This window comes from Mesoplodon densirostris, chromosome 7, assembly GCF_025265405.1.
Source record: "Mesoplodon densirostris isolate mMesDen1 chromosome 7, mMesDen1 primary haplotype, whole genome shotgun sequence".
Lineage (NCBI taxonomy): Eukaryota > Metazoa > Chordata > Mammalia > Artiodactyla > Ziphiidae > Mesoplodon > Mesoplodon densirostris.
The window spans coordinates 13,329,704-13,334,936 of NC_082667.1; the positions used below are offsets into that span (position 1 = coordinate 13,329,704).

The 5,233-nt window shown below is 38.4% G+C and overlaps 1 pseudogene; it reads left to right on the forward strand.

The window, feature by feature from the left end:
• Positions 1–992: 992 nt before the first annotated feature.
• LOC132493876 (olfactory receptor 10AG1-like) lies at positions 993–1,929 on the forward strand (annotated as a pseudogene).
• Positions 1,930–5,233: the final 3,304 nt, after the last annotated feature.

The window sequence follows — 5,233 nt, forward strand, 5'->3', positions numbered from 1 at the left end:
AGAACCTTAAAATCTAGCTATAGCAAAGAAAAAAAGTACTTTACAAAGATGGACAACCTCAACCCAAAACATTCACATGCATGAATGAACACACATGTATGCAAAGAAAAGAATGATTGAATTAAATGGGGTCAGCAGAACAACAGCAAATATTGAAGACGTGGGTAATTTAGGAAGATCTCAGAGATGACTTATGGCTGATGTCTCTTTCATACAATAAGTGTGTGAGGGGTGTACATTCTAGTTAGAATTGCTTGCTTCAACATAAGTGCTAGATATACCTGCCTCGTACCTCTTGTGTGTTCCTGGACAGGAACTAAAAGATCAACTAAAAGTTCCTTTTCTCCAAGCTGAAAAATCTGAATAAAAATTATGACTGCTGATTTTATAAACTGTGAAATACACAGTTTTAAAAATTAAATAACATCCCATAATGCTGAGTAGTCAGCTCATCAATTTTATTTGTAAGAAAAAAGCCTAAATGTGCAGAATGTCAAGTCAAACAAGACTTCGGAAATACCACAAGAAAACCATCGTATTTGAAAATTAACTGTATTTGTCTCCAAAACTATTTCAGAAGGCTTACAAAATATTTACAAGGACAATAGAATTAATTTTGAATTGAGAATAATGAAAAACAGAATTGAGAGGTGAGGAGAATAGCACGTCAGTTGAAAACATGAAATTGTTGTCACAGTTGAACATAAATTCAGATTTTGCATTTTGAGTGTTCAGATAAAGAGCAAAATTATAATCACATGCCTTCAGAACCAAATACATAGCAGAATAAACAGACTGCAGGGATGTTTTTTCTTATAGATAGATTTAATAATAAAGAAAAATATACTTCACTGTACTTTTAGAGCACCTGGCATTATAGGTTTGGTTTTTATAGGGAAATGAAAATCAGAAGGCATATCATCCTGTTTATACACAAGAAAGCAAGAGCCAATGAAAGTGAAATAATGGCACCTCTGGATGAATCATTCCCACAGATGCAATATGAAGAAATGAAAGCAGAAGACAAGGTTTCCACAGTGATGCAATTTGTACTTCTGGCATTTTCTGACCTTCTGAACCCCCAAGGATTACTCTTTGGGGTGTTCTCCATCATTATCTTAACCAGAAATGGCCTCATAATAGTAATAACTAGGCTTGACCTTGCACTACAGAAAACCATGTATTTTTTCCTGGCAAATTTTTCCTCCTTGGAAATGTGTTACGTGTCTGTCACTCTCCCTAGGATTCTGGTGAACATTTGGACTCAGGATAGAAGCATTTCTATGCTGGACTGTGCCACCCAAATGCCTTTCTTCCTTATGCTGGAAACCACTGAAGGTTTCCTCCTGGCCGTGATGGCCTACGACCACTCCGTGGCCATTTGTAAGCCTCTGCACTATCCCCTAGTCATGAACCAAAAGATGTGTATCCAGCTGGCTGTTGGCTCCTGGATCAGTGGAATCCCAGTGCAGATAGGGCAAACATCAGATTTTCTCTCTGCATTTCTGTAATTCTAACCAAATTAACCACTTCTTCTGTGACATACCCCCCATTCGGAAGCTGGCTTGTGGAGACACTTCTGTGCATGAGCTGTCAGTCTATGTAGTAGCTCTGTTGTTTGTTGCCGGCCCTTTTATGTTGATATTTGCCTCCTACAGCAAAATCATTTGCACTATTCTGAGGTTGCCAACAGCCAGAGGAAGAGCCAAAGCCTTCTCCACATGTTCTTCTCACCTGCTGGTTGTGCTTTTATTCTTTGGATCTGCTACCATTACCTACTTAAGGCCCAAATCCAGTCATTCTGCAGGAACTGACAAACTGCTCTCTCTGTTCTACACCATAGCGCTTCCCATGTTCAATCCCATGATATACAGTCTTCGGAACAAGGATGTGATTGCTGCACTGAGAACATTATTACTTAAAAAGTAGTATGAAGGGGGGCTTCCCTGGTGGCGCAGTGGTTGAGAGTCCGCCTGCCGATGCAGGGGACACGGGTTCGTGCCCCAGTCCCAGAAGATCCCACATGCCACGGAGCCGCTGGGCCTGTGAGCCATGGCCGCCGAGCCTGCGCATCCGGAGCCTGTGCTCTGCAATGGGAGAGGCCACAACAGTGAGAGGCCCACGTACCGCAAAAAAAAAAAAAAAAAAAAAAAAAAAAAAAAAAAAAAAGTAGTATGAGGAGTTTATTTATAAATGTTTTAACTGTTTGCCAGTTATCAGAGAAACTTTTTAAATCTCTGCATTCCCCCGTCAAGAAGTTAACCACTTCTAGTTTATACTGTACTTTTTGATACTTTTTAAATGCTTACCCGCAATTTACTGTGCTTAAATACGTATGAGTCACAGTATCTTCTATACGTTATGCCTAAAGAATAATCCTGTCTTATGAATAAAAGACTAATGTGCATCACATGTTTCATAAAAAAATTCCATCTGTTAAGATTTTTGGTTTGAATATACTGAAAAATATGCAAGATTAGTTACCTAAATAATTGTTTATATCTCCACACTTGTATTTTTGGCATTCTTTGATTCTATAGCAAGGAAGGTGGCTCATAGCAGTTAAATAATGAATGTTTGAAGGAGGGATGGAACGAGCAAAAGGACAAAGGAATATTGCCATGCCCTACCCAGAATCCCGGCAAAATCTAGAGATTTCAAGGAACCAATAACTTTGGGAGCATATTTATTTACCCACTATACACTCATGTGAAATTATTCCAATCATAATACCAAGAGACAAACTTTCATGCATTTAGTTTTCTTTATAAATGCATGTTATACCAGAATCTTCCTACTTGTCTCAACCCATTTACTATGCATATGTTTCTATGTTCAACTTTGCAGTTTGGGCCCCAAAGTAATTTACCTTGAATTATTTCATCTTTTTCACCACTGCCCTCCAAACAGCTAATCGTATGCCAATTTATATATTTAAAATGAAATATCTATTAATTTTAAAATGTAGAAAAGTGTTAGGTTATTTTTAGAATTACCCAACTTACACAGTTGCATTGCATTAGTGTACCTTGCCTAATCTTCCATATCTTTAACCCCTTTGTACAGGGTTTGAACATTTTAAACCATTGAACTGATGTTATCAAGCAAAGTAAGCATCTATCAGTAGAATCATTAATGACCATCCTCCCAATTTCATTCTCAAATGAGCAACTCACATTAAGATACTTGGTACATCTGTCTCTGAGAACTTCTGCTGAAGTTCTTTGGACAATTATGCCATTCTGTAATTTTAGTTATAATTGTACTCATATGTATAAGACAATGGTAGCTCCTGTTCTATAGGGAGTTATATTTTACTTTTTTAACCCATTTGTATCCTCTACCATCTAACATGAGGTAATACATTTATTTGTTTATTTTATTCACGAACTATATATGTATATATCCCTTCTCATTTAATGTTTTATATAAGAATTTTATACACAGTCAGTAATGGAGACCAAGATGATGATGATATACTGATGACAAAGATGATGATTATGATGGAGGCATCAGTGGTGGTAGTTTTTGTTTCTGAAAATTAGTAAAGCAGGTGTCATAAAATCATGGGAACAGTGCTGCCCCAGGAGTTCGGGTCACTGATTTTTAATCTTCTCTTTACCAAACTAAGATGGTAAGAGCATACTGTTTCCTATTAACTCCCAGGATTATTACAAGGCTCACTTATCCACCTAGCATGGAAAGTCATTTGGAAAAGCTTGAAGTACCAAAAATGGAGGTGTTGGTGGTATTTAGGTATAATCCCTAATCAAATCACTACATCTGCTGTATTTTATATTCAAATTTATGGAGATAATCGTAGTACTGCTATTTTTGAGGAAAGGGACATTCCACATGTCAACTACCTAGGGAAGAAAACCTACGTGTTTATGCACTGGAATTATTTCATTTTATTAATGTATATGTTGAGTTTTTTTCTTAAATGTGCTAGTCAAACATTCACTCACCTAAACCGTGAATATGGAACACAGCTAAATTTTCATTAATATTCAAATAAAATGTTAATTAGCCTTTTTTTTTTTTTTTTTTTTTTTTTTTTTTTTTTTTTTTGCGGTATGCGGGCCTCTCACTGTTGTGGCCTCCCCCGTTGCGGAGCACAGGCTCCGGACGCGCAGGCTCCGGACGCGCAGGCTCAGCGGCCATGGCTCACGGGCCCAGCCGCTCCGCGGCATATGGGATCCTCCCAGACCGGGGCACGAACCCGTATCCCCTGCATCGGCAGGCGGACTCTCAACCACTTGCGCCACCAGGGAGGCCCTAATTAGCCTTTTTATCATTTTAAATTCAGGGCCAATGAACAAGTATAGGTTTATGAGTTCCTTCATACTTTTACAAAATTCCTTGAGACCTTTGCATTTTCTCTTTTTAGTTCTCTACCCCTTGTCTTCCAAATCTGTTAATTCACAATGAGACAGCCTATAGAAATCACTTTTTGGAGATATAATTATTTATATGCTATCCATTTCCAGGTACAATAATTGAGCCTGACTGGAAAGAAATTTATTACATAGTATATAAAAAGAGTCATGTGGGAATTCCCTTGCAGTCCAGTGGTTAGCACCTGGCACTTTCACTGCAGGGGCCCGGGTTCAATCCATGGTCAGGGAACTAAGGTCCCGGGAGCCTTGCATCACAACCAAAGACAAAAGTCATGTGACTTTACATATAATTACTTGACTAACCCATGATTGCTACCTAGGGCTCCATTTATTTCTTGAAGTAAAGAGCAAGAAATTATTCTCACGTATCTTGCTTTTTTGTACTTTTCAATTATATCAGTTTTCTGAATAGTAGCATTTACTGACCTCTGGCCACCAAATATGTGGGTGATCCAATATATAACTTGCTGAACTATTTGCTGAAGACTTAGATTCTCTGTTATGCTAAAACAGTGGCTTCAATAGATATATCATTATAAATATATATTTAATGAGAAAGGAAACATGTACATTTCTGTATGGATTCATTTTGGATGAGCGTTGTTATATGTTGGAGATTGCTTCTTCACAAGGGCATTTTACACATTGTCTCCTTAGCAATAGTAATACTTTAGACATAATGTCCTTCTAAAAAATACTGGTGAGGGCTTCCCTGGTGGCACGGTAGTTGAGAGTCCGCCTGCCGATGCAGGGGACACAGGTTAGTACCCCGGTCCGGGAGGATCCCACATGCCGCGGAGAGGCTGGGCCCGTGAGCAATGGCCGCTGGGCCT